The following is a 15,857-nucleotide window of genomic DNA, read 5'->3' as shown; positions in this document are numbered from 1 at the left end:
TCTCGGCCTTCCTTTGTGTCCGGGGCAGCGCCCCGCCCCGCCCCGCCCCGCCCCGCCCCCCGCGGGAGTTTCCGCTTCCCGAATTCCCCGTCCAGGGGGAGGGAGTTTCCCGCGGCCCCCCCGCGGCGGGCCGGGAGTTCCCCCCCCCCGGAGTTCCCCGCCCCGGGAGAGGGGCTTTCCACACCGGGATTCCCCCCCCACCGTGCGTGCCCTGGGCGGGGCGGGGCCGTCCTCCCTGTGCCCCCCAGCCCCTCCCGGTCCCCCTAAAGCCGGCTGGAGCCCCGGGGGGGCATGGCCGGCCCCGGGTGCCCGCCGACCCGCCCCCCTTTGCCAGGCTCCCGGGTGGGGGTTCCCCTCGGGGCCCCAGTGCCCCCAGAGCGCCAGGTCACCCCGGGGGCCCGGGTCCAGCCGTGCCAACCCGGACCGTAACCGAAGCGGTTCTGTTTGACTCAGTGCCCACTGGTGAAAGTGGATGGGCCAAGGCCCCAGGCCCTGGGGAGCCGTGGGCACCGCGGGTGCTGGACCCCCTGGGCGCCACCCGCTGTTGGCACCCTCGCCCCGACCCCGGGGCGCTGAGGCGTGACCGGGTGTCCCCGGGAGTTTGCCTTTGGGAATCCTGGCGGGACAGGCTCGCGGATTCTTGCCATTTTATTTACCCTCTGGATGGAAGCTGTCGGGCTCTTTCGCTTGCTCATTTCCTGAAATAGTTAAGTTTTCACACAGTCCAACAAGTTCCACATTTTTATCTCCATCCATTTTTTCCAGCTTAGTTGCTTTTCTGACAAAATACTTCACATTTGCTTCCATTTTTTCATGTTTTTGACTTTGGTTCCATGAGACACGAAGAAACAAGACCATCATGAGCTTCCAGGGGCCCAATTCTTTTCTATTGCTTTTCTTGAGTGAACCTTTTCCCATGCCGTCAACTTTGCTTTTTTTGTTTGCTTTGCAAGGCAATGGGGTTAAGTGACTTGCCCAAGGTCACACAGCTAGGTATCAATTTTGCTTTTCAAGGAGTTTTTTCTCCAGTGAATTGGTGCCACCTTTACAAATTGTCCAGTCCTGGTTTTCTTTGGTATTTTTATCGAATTGTTCATTCTCTTTAAATCATTTTCTTTCATTACTCTGATTCCTTGTTCCAATCCTTCCTCTGCCATATTCACAGCAGGCCCATATTCATGGTGGCCACACATCAATCTCAGATGGGGAGAAGGTCCAAGGTCTTTCCCATCACACCTTTGTCTCTATTGGGGAATCAGCCCCACAGACAAAATCGGGGGGGGGGGGGGGGAAGGGGCCACAACCAACTGATGCCATCAGAGACTGCTTCCCGTTCACATCAGGCCAGAACCAATGACCCAACGGCCTGCCCAGAATGTCTCCAAGATGCTTCCCTGACATCATCATGACTCTCCCAGAGGCCAGCATCTCAGCCTCCTCCATATGAGGAACTTCATCAATGACGTTCTGCACATGTTTATAAAAATTGGGCTTATTGATCAGTCCCACCTTTCTATGGGCAGCTAGGTGGACCTAAAGTCCAGAAGACTCATTGTCCTGGGTCCAAATTTGGCCTCAGACACTAACTTGTGTGACCCTGGGCAAGTCTGCCTCAGTTTCCTCCTCTATTAAATGAGCCAGAGAAAGAAATGTCAAATAGGCCCAGTATCTTTGCCAGGAAAATCCCATATGGGGATATGAAGAGTCAGACATGACTAAAGACTAAACAAAAGTACCTTCTATTTGCCAAGTGCAGAGGCTACAAAGACAACAAAAAAATGATCCATATTTTCATTATAGAAGAGATGCCATCCAAACAACATTGTGCAACCAAGCTATATGGAGGATACATGAGGATGGGTGCCGGAGGGGGGTTTAGTCTCAGAGGGAAAGCAGTAAAATGAAGGAGGCCTGGGAATGGCTTCTTGCAGAAGGTTAGACTTGAAAGAAACCAGAGCAGCCAGGAGACAGCAAAAGGGAGGCAAGTAGGTCCAGGTGTGAGGGACAGCCCAAGGAAACACTTGGAGTCAAAAAGCAAGTGTCATGTGGAACAACAGCAAGGGGCCAGTCTTTGGATGCCAGGGAACATGGAAGGGAGAAGGTGTAAGAAGACTTCCTACATTCCTAATTAGAAAGGAGTTGCCCTTGACCTGCAAGTCCCTTTTTGTCACAGCTGAGATTAGAGATGTTCTTATCTAGACTCACTGGGAAAATGCCAGGCCTAGGGAGTGGCAGGCTGCCCTGCCTGAAGACCACGGCTTCCCAGCTTGGCCTTCTACCTGCTGGCACCACCTGGGCCAGCAGTCCATCCCCCCATCTTTCAGGCAATCGGTTGGCATTATGTACCTACTATGTATCATGCATGGGTCCTAGGTAAGGGGTTCTACGTCTATCAAGTCATTTAATATCTGAGTCCATTTTATCATTTATGAAGAACTTGAGTGTTCTTGAGCTGGAAGGGAACATGGGTCAGCTGTTATCTTTTCCAGTGACTCGTTTTATAGACCAATGTGTGATTTGGGGCGACTACCCCAGGGCCTCAGTTTTCTCCTTTGTAAAATGCAGTCTCTGAGCTGTTGTTTGTCCTTAATTCTCAGAGAAGACCATGTCATCAGAGAGTGATGCTATGACATACAAGTGAATTGGATTGAACTGTGCAGTCACTGACCTCACTTTTTCCTCTGGAGACATCTGGATCAATGATCAGAGATGACCCTGGAGGCAGTTGGAAACCTTGATCCTTTAAGTTTAGGCCTTCTCAGGTCTCAGTTTGACTGAAGCAATGCCCATTCAGTTAAGGATAGATGAGAAATGAGACAAAGAATGTCTACTTTTACCCAGTCAAAAAAAAAAAAAAAACCATCAAACTGGGAGGGGAAAACTCTCAGGGTTTCTCTGTGGTTAAGGCATATAAGAGAAATGAAGCAAAGAATGGCCTCTGATAAGCTATGTTGGGGTTTACCAGCCTCAAATCCCTCTGGCTCTCAATGTTTGGCCAACTAGAGTCCCGGGCTAAACCCTGACTTGGCAGCCTCTGGGATCCTAAAAGAATCCCTTCCTTCTTCCTTTGTTCCAGAACTTTGCCTTTTCCCCCCTTTTACTAATCTGTGATCATCCCTAAAACTCCAGGCCAGCCTCTGAATTCCTGGCCCCTGGATTGGACTGCCCCAGCAGATTCAGAGACTTGCCCAGGGTCACCAAGCTAGTATCTGAGGCCCATCAAAGGCAGCCAGTCACTGGCCTGGGGGGGGGGGGGGGGAGTTGGTGTGTTCTATTTTTCCTTATAAATAAACCATAGAAAATGGAGGAGAGGGGAGTAAGGGGAAAAGGGGGGGGCGAGGAAGAGGACACCACTATGGCAAAAGTGCCTTGCAGCCTTAGGAACAGGGCAACAGGTAATGAAGATCCTTCTCTGGGCAAGTCCCTTAATCTTGTTTGCCTCAGTTTCCTATAAAACGAGCTGCAGAAGGAAATAGCAAACCAGTATACCTTGACCCCAAATGAGGTCAAGCAGAGTCAAACCTGACTGCAAATGATGGAACACCACCAATAACAGCTCTCACATCAACCCAAAGTCTTTAGAGCTGCTCATAAGAGATTTCTGTCTGGCCACAGATGCAAGGCTGCTGCTGGGTCTTCCAACTAGCCTTGACATTATCATCTTATACACACCAGCTAGCAACCAGAGAGAGGAATGGAAAGACATCCCCTCCCTCCCTTGGATCCAACCAGTTCAAGAATGCTTCCAAAGGGGTCCCATATTAAAGGAAAGGCTTTGGATCATGACTAGATAAGACTGTGAGTCAGACAGCGCTCTCCAGTGAGTCATGGGAACTGAATTAAGGAGGAGGCCTGCTATTCCTGAATGAGAACAGAACATCCCAGATTTCAAAAAAAAATACTCCTTTGCTAGCAGAATTTGGAATGAAAATAAGAAGTTACCTCACGCCTAGGAGAGAAGCTGAGAAGCAGCCTTACAGTCCTTAGAGCAAGGAGCATGAGAGAGAACTGTCACTGCCAGAGCTAGTAAGGCTTCATCAGGAACAGGTCATGCCAGATCTGCCCCACGCTTGCTATTTTGATGGGATCACTAAAAGGGAACTGTCCTGCCCTGTCATCACAGAGAGGCCATTCTCCCCATCCCCACACTCCCATTGTTTTTCCTTTGAAGTTCCTCCTTGGGCAGCAAAGTGGTGTAGTGGATGGAGCCCTAGAGGAATCAGGAACACTCATCTTCATGAGTCCAAATCTGACCTCAGATGTTTCCTAGCTGGGAGGCACTGTTTGCCTCAGTTTTTCCATCTGTAAAGGGAGCTGGAAAAGGAAATGGCAAACCAGTCCAGTATCTCTGCCAAGAAAACCTCAAATGGGGTTGTGAAGAGCACAACAGCAACTTGGACTGAGCTGTCCTGCCTGGAGACTGAATAGGGGCGAGCGGCTCACTGCCTGGGTGTGCCGAAGCTAGCTCGACCTGGCTGGGGAGTCAGTGGCTATATTTTTAGTGTTGTTCCGGTGATTGTCTAGACTTAAGAAGGTGCTGGAGATTAAACTGAAGAGTGCGCCACATGTATATTTGTTCATCTTTTCTGGAGGTCTGATCGTCAAATATTTACCATCACATCCCTGTGCTGGTTGCACTTTATATCCCATCCAGCCTCGGAAACCATCTTGCCATATTCCTTAACATAATTCCTGTAAATGACCCATTCCCAATCCTTTCCCTCTTTTGTTCTGGGAATAAGAGTCAAACCCTTACACTTCCTTCTAGAAAGGGCAAGACAATGCCCCCAAAGTTCCACTCAACATCCTTGTGATCCCCCAGCTCCAAACTCATTTCCCCAGTAGATGTTATTTCCCCCATTAAAATGTGAGCTCCGGGGCAGCTAGTTGGCGCAGTGGATAAAGCACCAGCCCTGGAGTCAGGAGTACCTGAGTTTCAAATGTGACCTCAGACACTTAATTACCTAGCTATGTGGCCTTGGCCAAGCCACTTAACCCCATTTGCCTTGCAAAAACCTAAAAAAAATAAAATAAAATAAAATAAAATAAAATGTGAGCTCCCACAAGGGTTTTCTGGCATTTATAGCCTTTGAGCCTAGTAAATATCTTTTGTGGCCGTTCATTCATAAGGGGCATCCTGTACATATCGTTTAGCTGGATTTTAGCAAAATATTCAGTGCTAGAAGAGAGAGATACATAGACCAGGTGATAATATAAGTGGACAGATTCAGAAGCAGCTAGGTGGTGCAGTGGAAAGAGCACTGACCTTGGAGTCAGGAAGATGGGAGTTCGAATCTGGCCTCAGACACTTGACACTAACTAGCTGTGTGACCTTGGGCATCTGGGACCATCTCCAGTAGTCCTGATCCATATATGACCACTGGATCCAAATGGTTCTGGAGGAGCAATTGAGGCCTGGGACTTAGCACAGCACTCCCTCACTCAAATCCAACTCACATGCTTATCATGGCATCACCTCCCTAATGTCACAGTGAAAATGAAGGACAAACATTACTATTAGACAGATTCAGAAAGGGGTTAAATGATTGACTTAATTTGCTTTTCTGTGACAGCTTGTTAGATTTTCAGTGGAATATTCCAGGTATTATTCCTTTGATTTATACTGTTCAAAATTTTTATCCCTGATTGGAGATTGTCATGGCCTCTCTCTCTCTCTCTCTCTCTCTCTCTCTCTCTCTCTCTCTCTCTCTCTCTCTCTCTCTCTCTCTCTCTCGCCTCTACATCATTTCTTTCATTTTTTGGCACAAGTTTGGGAGACTGAATGACCTTGTGTTTGGGCAAGGCCTTTAGCAGCGAGCACATGTGCTAATCCATCACCATCCTCACTCTAGAAATGAGCATGGGTCTTGTATTTTAGGATAACCCTTCTTCGTGGTGGTGATCATTTGTTAAGCAAATAAACAAGTAATTTTCCAAAGATCCACAAGTTGATTTGGATGTTTGATCATTCCCATTCAGTTTCTCTCTGGGGTCAAATTTGTTTCTGCTTTGTGGGCTTCTGCTTCCATCGAATGACCGGTACCTAGAAGATCCTGGGGAAGTTAGCTTCCCACAGGTTGGGGGTAGCAGGTCAGTTTGGATCAATGTTAGAATGCAATGAAATTCTCCTAGGAAAGTTGGCAGTGTACCAAGGGAAGTGTACTTAGTGATAGCAGGGGAAGGACATTTAGGGCAGGCTGAGGGGATACTGTGGGATTTGGCCAAGTATGACTTCCTGCTGTCAGGGTTGGTCTCGATTGGTCCTTAAGGCATGAATCTGAGCGAAGAGTTGGGACCCCAGGCATTCATGTCAACAGCCAGAGTCTTTGGTTCCTGCACCAATCAAGTCTCCAGGGCAGTTTGAAGCCAAAGTTCATGCCTCACTTCTGTAACTGGAGGAAATTGGGCTTCCATCACAAGGGCAGACCCTGGCTTGGTAGTAGTGGCCAAGGAAACAGGATCTTTCTCTCTCTGGAGTCTCCTACTGTCCCCAATTGTGTGCTGGAGGCTTCTCGTCTGTTCTCAATGCCAGTTCCCTTCAGCTAGCCCAATCCAAGAGCTCCCCTCCCGTCAATCTGGCAGCTACCGCCACTCTAGCTCCTGTTGCTGGGCTCCTGTCTCATCTTTTCCAGAATGTTTAGCATCTCAGTTCTCTGCCTGATTGCCCGGTGCTCCTGCTGAGACTAGATTGCTGTCCCCAAATCTCTGACTGCTCCGCCAAAACCATCAGGCCTTTCCCAGATCATCCTTAAAGAGCACCCAATCCAACCTTCCCCCAATATTAACATCCATTCTTCACCTCCTCTACTCATCCCTTGTATTGGCAGGGAACTCATTCTTGAACTACTTTAAAAATTCTGAGACTGAGTCAGATTCTGCCTTCCTGCAACCTTTACTCAGTGCTCCTAGTTCTTCTTTCTCAGAATAGACACTCAGTTTCATCTCTCACCCCTAGCCAGACTCCTTATATTGCATGCCAGGCTCCCATTCACCCTGAGCCTTCTCTTTTTGAATTCCCAGAGGTGCAGTGTATGTGGCACCATGGTGTGAGGCCAGAAGAGGGAGGGAGGATGGTTATGTCATAACGGTGGTTTCTCTAACAGCGGTATTGCCCTGGAGCCATCCTCCATCCCTTGAAGCCTGTCATGAGGAAACGGGATGAGATCCAGGCTCAGAGGAGCCCAGGCTCAGAGCTGGAAATGGCCCCTATAGTTGACTGAACTGAGGCCCAGGAAGAGCAAGGGCCTCAGCCCAGGTTACATAGCTCATTAGGAGTGAGTTGGAATTCACCTTGGCTCCTCTGACCCCAAAGCTAGCAGTTACCTTTAGAATTAGGAGCATTTAAATTTCTGTAGGTACTTTTAAGGTTTCCAAAATTTTCTTATAAATATATTATCCTATTTGATCCTCACAAGACCTGGGAGGTTATAAAATGGTGCCTCATTTTACAAATGAGAAACTGAAGCAGGCAGAGGTTCAGTGACTTGCTCAAGTTCACACAGTGACTAAGGCCAGATTTGAACTCTGGTCTTCCTGACTGCAGACTCAGTCCTCTCTGTACCGTGTTGCCACCTAGACAGTACTGACTCTCAAGGAGCTCACCCTCTCATGGAGGAAACAGCATATGTGGAAGGTCTCAATGGACAAGTTCCGTGGTCCTTAGGGTACAGGACAAAGGCGATGATCAGGTCTTCTCTCTGATGTCACTTCTACAGAGTGAAGACAACGGGCAAAGATCTCCAAGATTGATGTCAGGGGGAACTGCACTCTAGTAGAATGGACTGTCATCGAAGAAAGTGAGTTCCTTGTCCAATGAAGGTATGTAAGCAAAGGTTAAAGGATCACTTGTGAGCTGTTAGAGAGAAGGTTTTGTTCAGTTATGAGGTGGACACAATGATCCTGGTAATGATCCTGGTAAGTCTCAGATTCTGTGACTCAAGGAATTAGAAATCCCAAAGAGATACTGATGAGCTATAGTAGGAGAAATGAAGCCTCAAAGAACCAAGAAGAAAGGAAAAGGGACCTAGGTTGTGGGTGGCCTGTGGGGCCAGGAAACTTAGGGCCTCTAGAGCTTGGTGGGTAGAATCTCTGAGGCCTGCATGGAAATTGGGACCTGATACCTGGAGATGCCTTGGATGTCTATTGAGGGTGATCATATGATCATCCCCATGATAGCTATGAGATGCTCCTTGCTGTCCAAGGTACTTGAGAGCCTCAGACCCCTGAGAATTTTCATCTTCTTTCAAACTCAGAGAACTTCTCTTTCATAGGGTAGACTCGTTATCACCATCACAGCCATCCAAAGATTTTCCATTGTAATGGAAAGGACCCTGGACTTGAAAGAAGGACATGTGAGTTTAATTCCTAAGACTGGGGGTGCCTGGCTGTGTGCCCCTGGTAAATCAACTTACCCCCCCATCCCCAATCTTTTGTATTTTCATCATCGTGGTAGAATTGTGGTAGAGTAGGAGTAGAGTAGGAAGGACCCTGTAGTCAGGCTTGTGGCCAAATTCTAGCTTTGCAGCTATGTCCCTCTGTGACCTTGGGCAGTTTATATAACTCTCTGGGCCTCATTTTCCTCATCTGTAAAATGAGGGGGGGTTAGGCTAGCTGGTCTCTGAGATCTCTTCCAGCTCTGAATCTATGATCAAATCAGTATAAAACTGTGAAAATACAACCTAGATAACATCTCACAGATTGTTTGTTTAATTGTTTTACTTTAACTTTTGGATAAAGAATACTCTTTTTTAAACTTCAGATTCTATAATTGTGGATAGTCAGTCATTAAGCATTTGTTAAGTGACCTGGGAGACTCTGGTACAAGACAACCCAACATGGGGTGCCCTCATCGGAGAAAATACTGTGCTCTAGAAGCAAAGCAGAAGCAAAGTAGCTCAAAAGAAATGTGAAGTACTCAGATTTAGAGGATCCTTCCCAAATGTTCACATGGACAATTTGTGCCCCACTGGTGGTTGGACCTTCTGAGCTCATATCGGCCTGATCAGTCACAGCTGACCCACTGTCACTTGACTCTAACATAGTGATGTCATTTCAGTCCTCTTCCAGAATGGACAACAACCATTAATTACCTGCTGTATGACAGTATTTAGTATCCTAAATATTACGGAAAGCAAAACACAGACCCTGTTCCCAAGGAGCTCCCAGTCTAGTGAGGGAGACAACATACAAATAACTATGAACATGCAACTATAAAGAAACAAGCAAATGGCCGGTGAACATGGAAGAGAATCTCAGAGAGAAGATACTACCTGGGGGTTGCCAGGGAAGGCTTTTTGCAGCATATCACTGTCTCAGTGCCTCGAACTGATAACCGGGGCATGGTGGCCCTGAGAAACTTAGAGACTCTTTGAGCTCTCCACTTTGAGTTACTGTAGGGCTAGAGCAGACCGACTGGCTAGACGAAGTCCCATACCAATATGGTGGGGGGGTGTCAGGAGGCAGCAGAGAAGGAGTCAAAGCTTCCAGATTGACAAGAAGCGGAATCAATCAGTGAGAGGTCACTAGACTTTGCAATCTGGATGAGTAGAGGGAAACCCAATATCCTTAAAGATAAACGAAGTAACCAAATTAATGAATGAATCAATGAATGGGTGAGTGAACGACTGAATAAATACTGACAGCTTACATTTACAGATTTTCAAGCCATTTAAAACTTGCAAGGTACTTTATATACCTATCTAATTCTAATCTCACAACAAATATGGGAGATAAAACCGTTTTACCTCTATTTGACAGTTGGGTGACAAAGACACTTTCTAGCTATCTATGTGATACTATGACATCCCCAAGGTCTCTCTTACAAACTTTAAAATAGGCTGTGCGGCACAGGAGACCCTGGCACAAGACCACCCAGCATGGCATGCCTTCATCAGTGAGGGAGCTGCCCTCTAGGAGAAAGGCCAAATGGAAGCAGCTCAAAGGAAACATGACATACTTAAATTTAGAGTATCCCCAGGTGTCCCCAAGGACTATTTTGCTTGACCTGTGGGAGAGCATTCCTAGCTCCTATCAGTCCAGTCAGCCAGTCAGACACACTTTAATTCATCTCCAATATAGTGATGTTATTTTGGTCTTCTTCGATAACAAAGGACAAGAACCATCTATGTGATCCTGGTCAAGTCACTTCACCTTTGTCTGCCTCAGTTTCCCCATCAGTAAAATGGAAATAATAATACCACTTACTACCCAGGGCTGTTCTGAGGATAAAATGAGGCAATATTTGCAAAGCATTTATAAATCTTAGAATACCATATAAATGCTAGTTTTATTATTTTTAATTTTACAGATGAGGAAATAGGCTGAGACATGTGAAATGACTTGCCCAGGGTCACATAGCTAGTGTCTGGGCCAGATTTTGGATGCAGGTTTCCCTGACTCTAAGTCCACAGGAGACCATAATGCCAAACTTATTGTTTGTTGAATTGACTTTTTTTGCCCAGCTGATTCCAGAAACCTCATCATCATCATCCTTAGTGTCCAGAAGGCTGCACTCTTGTATTGCTTTTCCCTGAGATCCTGAGAAGGTAACCCCAGGCCCTGTTAAGGGTTAGATCATGAAAACAATTTGGGTTGGGGGTACTGGGTTACCCATTATCCATTCTTCTTACTCTCCACTTTTGATCACTCCCAGGGCCTGCTTCTCTAGACCTTTGGGCTTTTGCTTTGGAAGTTTTATTCATTCACTGGAAGTTCAGGGGGACTTTGAGTCCCATGGCCCCCATTCTTTGATTCTGTTGGCATGCTGCCTTTTCCTGTTTAGCTCATCTCTTTGTGTTATTATTTGAGAGTACTCTGCTCAGGCCTGGGCTTGTAACCTCTCTGGACTGGGAGATCCTTGGGAGACAGGCTAGAGGTATCAGGCCTCATCTGATACAGAGCCAGAGAAGGCTTGGGGGTCAGGAGTCGGGAAGGAAATGAAGAGGGGGTGGTAGAAGGAAGGAAGGAGACTACCCCCCCAAGGAAGGAGGCTACCCCAGCAAGCATTATCAAATTCTAGAGATAAAAGAACAAAGAAAGGAAGAATCCTTCCTCACAGCTACCTGCCATTCCAATGCACATCTAAACCTGTCCTTACCCAGTCTCTTCTGGGTAACGGTCTGCCAGGACCCTCCAGGACCCAGTGCCTTCCTATCTCATACAGAGGTGCTCAAATCCCCTGACACCCTTAGCAGCTCTCTCCCCCATTCCCAGGCAAACACCCACAGGAGGTATTCACATTCCTGAAGCCCAGAGCTGGTTTCATGGCCCCAGGCCCAGTCAGACTGGTTCCTTTTTGGCGGCAGCGTGTCTGGAGACTCCTTCAATCTCACTGCAATTACAACTGTAAACCAAGAGAGTGGGTGGAAAATGCTGGGAGAATAGAGTGTGATGGTGGTGGTAAGGGCAGAGATCTGGGCCAATGAACTTCCTTGGGCCTTTTCTCCCATTCTAGGGTAAAACCAAAGAAACCCTCATGGCTCTGCTGATTCGTTAGGTCACAATATGGCAAATAGTGTAAGGAACAGAAAAAAATCTTTGAGATGTTGGGGATAGTAGTGACTGCATTGAAAAAGGAATCCATCATTTGGAAACCTGGGTTCCTCCATCTGCCACAAAATTTCTGTGTCACTTTGCACAAATCACATTCCACCTCCTGGGTCTGAGCTTCTCTGTTCACTTTGGTAAAATGAGGGATCTGGGCCCTAAAATCATGCAAGTGGACAGAGGCAGGGCCTGAGTCAACCATAGGAAGGCATTAAAGGGGTGCAGGCCTTTCAACTATAGTCTAGTTCAGCCTGTTTCTAGAATCTGACAGGCCAGGCCAGCCAGAATCCAGCATGGCTCTCAGTGAGGACTTGACCTTTCTCAGATGCACTCCAGGGATCTTGTCATCTGACTGTCCCTGCCCTGCTCTCCACCCCAGGATCTCCAGTCACCCTGCCCTTCCAGCCTGGAGGATCTCATTCAACTCAACCAGCACCTAGATCCCTACTGTAAGTTGGGGACTGGACAAGGTCCTGTGCAAACAAAGACAAAAAGGAAACCATCCCTGTCCCTATGGGCCTTTGGTGTGACCAACTGACCAAGCAACCAGTCAAGAAGCATTGATTAGGCCCCTGTTGCATGTTGAGGGTTGTACCTGTCCCTTACAAAGAAAAATGACACTCTTGCTACTCTCAGGGAGTTTATCCTCTATTAGAAAGATGCTCGAGTAAATATAAAGGAAGCAATAACAATAATTCCTCAATGGAGAGAGGAGTTCAACATCTCACTTCTCAAGTCAAGACGGAGAAACTGGAGATGTGGCACTGCCCACTTCTTGGCCAAGAAAGGGACAAGATGGCAACCATCCCTTCTCAGGCACACCTAGCAAGAGGATGGATTGACTTTATTTGGCTAAACAGATTTCTGTTACAAGGCAGGTCAGCTACTGGAAGGTCAGAGTGTTGCTTGGGCGTTACATATCTGTGAGGGGGCAATGAGAAACATTGCCCTACCCCAAGAGCATCGGTCAAACAGATGGCAAAGCCTAGAAGAAAACAAAAGTGGGGACCCCAAAGGGTCAAAATGACTTTGTTCCATCCTATTAGAGTATATGCACATGCACACACGTGTGTGTGGAGAAAAGTCTATCCATGCATACTTACTTATAGGCACACACACATAAATATCTTAATAAAGGACAAAAGATTTGTATATCCACACTGCAAGCTTGGTCCTTGGCTAGGACCCTGCCTTAATCCACACATGTAAGCATGCAGCTATCTATATAGACATATGTATAAACATATACCACCCCCACATGCATGCACATACATATTTAGATATCCATGCACATATATCTGCACACACAATATAAAATAGACCTACCTATATACGCACCCCCACTCAACAGTCATATATACTTACATGCATATTCTCATACCGAGAGAGAGAGAGATACATAGATGCATATTTGAAGAGTTCAAGATTTAAAGAATTTTTTTAAAAAGAGCAGGAAAATATTTAAGAGAGTCTATGTTTTATCCTGTCTTCAGTATCTTATTTTTTTCTTTTCCCCTTAGTTACTGGTAAAAAAAAAAACCCCTCCCACTTTGGTCCAATTGACTTCCTGAAGGACAGGGATATCCAGAGCCGCTGAGTGGACGAGTTTCTGAGCCCAGTCCCATCCACTCACCATCCCTGACTACTAGGACATCCTATCAGCCAGGATTCCTCAGTACTCCAGATTGTAGGAATGTGTGTCTTGCTAGGATAAGATTGGACCCAGGTGACACAATGGGCCTGTATTAGGTTATGGAGAGTGGGGGTTTTAACTTTGGGGACTTTTTCCTTCCCTTAGCATTATGAACTGTTTTATGTTAGGGACTGTTGTGTGTGGAAGCACTGTAAACCATCATCACCTAGTGTCCTTGAGCACCAGAGCCTTATTTTACTAAGTGCCATAGGAGTGGGAGTGGGAGTGGATTAGAGACCGAGAAGGATATTTAAGCACTTGTATTTGGGTCAATAAATGGAGATCTTCGTGTACAGGGAGAATTTGTCTCTCTTGTCTCCTGCCCTTTCAACACTCGCCTGGGGAAGATTGAGGAAGTCCAGAAAAGGGACTCAACAGTTTTTTTGATACTTTGATTGTATCTCTGAATATTGTGGAACTTTTTCCTCAGAAGGAATGGGGAAATTATTTCACAGAATTATTGAAATGCTGTTATCCCAATCTCTTTCACAAACTCTCTTTACACATTTCTTTCTTCTTTTTAAACAAATTTTCTTCTTCATTTTTGTGAACTTGACATACAGTATCTATGAATGTTTCTTTGTGAACCAAGTGCCTTTGAGACATGGAGAAATGCATGATGAGAGTATTCCACAGGCTAGAACATCATCTTCAGGTCATGAGAAAGAGCACAAATCCCTCAATTCTGGGGGATGGTGAAACTGGAAAGGCCTCTTTAGAACCTTTGATCAAGAGGAAAATTCTGGTATCCAAGAAGAAAAGTCATGCAGAGGCATCAACCAAGAGGAAGTTTTTTGAGGAAGCTAAGAAATCTGGGGATGGCCAAGGAGGACTCAAAACCAAGAGGTGCTAGAGTCAAAGCAGATGTGGAGGAGTTGATAGCCAAAGCCAGGGGCATGAAACCAAAAGCCAAAATTTCCAAGGTAAGCAAAAAACTCCCATTTAACCTTAAAAAGCAAAGCAACATAAAACAGAGAAAACCAAACTCCAGACAGTACCCGATGCAACCCCCCCACCAAGAGCCAGAAAGCAAAAAGGATCACCTAACACCCAAGCATCCAAAGGGGCAATCACCATGTCTAAACCTAGAAGGTCTGGGGGAGCTAAAGAGGATGGTGATGAACTAAAGATGACTGCTCAGAACAAGAGTAAGTTGGATTTAGGCCTCAAACTTTCTATCTCTCAACATAAGGCTGCTAGGGAGTCAGATGTGGTCAAAACCTGGGAAAAACCTCAACAATTCTTCATCCAAGTCAGCCAGTAAAAAGGGTGAAATAAAGTGCAAAAGATTAATTGGCCCAGGATGGGGTTCTTGATTTTGAAATAGATTAACTTTTCTTTTTTTCTTTTAAGGAAGAGATAGATACTTGTATTTACACGTGAGTAAAGTTTTTTTGCATTAAAAAAAACAAAGATGGGAACAGGATTGGAATTCAGGAAGACAGTGTCTGTTAGTCAGTGACAGAAGCTTCGATCAGCATCTGGGAATGAGGGCCTAGGTAGACAAAGAATGGGCTGCTAGATGTCTTGAGCTCCCCCTGCTCACTGGCTCCTCAGGTGTAAAATGAGGATGATAAGGTATCTATCTACCTCTCTGGTTGATAAAAGAATCAAATGAGATAATTGTAAAGTGCTTGGCTCATAGTGAGCTATGGATGTTAGTCATTAATTATTATCATTATTATTAATTTGTATTAGGCTTGCTGGGGCATCTTATAGTGCATCAGGTGCTGGGTCTGGATACCAGAAACAACTATCTGAATTTGAATCTAACCTCAGACACTAGCTGTGTTTTACCAAACAAGACACTTAACTCTCTTTGCCTCAGTTTCCATCAAATGAGCTGGAGAAGGCAATGGCAAACTACTCCAGGATCTGTGCCAAGAAAACCCCAAATGGGGTCAAAAAGAGTCCGAAAGGACTAAATAGACAGGAAAAACCCCAATAAGCTTATAACAAAGAGCAGGATACTTTTCTCAGAGGGCAGAGGCCTCAGGAAGAGTTGACTTCCTATTAAAGGAAATAAGGTGTTTTGTTTTGTTTTGTTTTTTACTTTTGAAGATGGTTTGTAAAGAGTGATGGGTTCAGTGGGAGTGTTTACTGAGAATCATATTCCTACTGGCTAAAGAAGAAGTTGGGAAACAATGCCTGGGACTGTATTCCAAAGATGGCAGACTTCAGGAGGAGTGAGTGGCACTAGCTTTCTTTCCCATTTTCCATCTTAAACCTGCAAACTCCATTAGACAACACCACCTGCTGGATAAAAGGGGAAATCTCAACTGGGATAATTTTTTTTGAGGGCAAGCATTTGTTTTTCTTTGCTTGGGAAACTTGGTATTTAAAGTCTTTCTTCCTTGCTTCTTTTAAAATAATTTGTACATTATCCTGTAGACATTGAAGATACAATTACCAATTTTGAATTTTTTTCTGAATCCTGAATCTTTTTTTTCCTTTACAGCTTTGAGTTTAGAGGTGAATAAAAGTTCAACTTTTTGATTCTTTTAGGGGAAAATTCCTGTTTGTTGATTTAAAAATTGTTTTTTTTTTTTGTAATTTTTATACTTTAAATGTATAAATTTATCATTTTAAATGTTTTTATAATTGTAATAACATTCTTTTG

At 45.6% G+C, this 15,857-nt stretch overlaps 1 pseudogene; it reads left to right on the top strand.

Annotated features, from left to right (window-relative positions):
- LOC141499640 (vomeronasal type-2 receptor 26-like) overlaps positions 1–15,857 on the top strand; it is an 841,716-nt pseudogene that overhangs the window by 487,535 nt on the left and 338,324 nt on the right.

This window comes from Macrotis lagotis, chromosome X (genome assembly GCF_037893015.1).
Source record: "Macrotis lagotis isolate mMagLag1 chromosome X, bilby.v1.9.chrom.fasta, whole genome shotgun sequence".
Lineage (NCBI taxonomy): Eukaryota > Metazoa > Chordata > Mammalia > Peramelemorphia > Peramelidae > Macrotis > Macrotis lagotis.
This window is presented reverse-complemented; position numbering and strand designations above follow the sequence as displayed.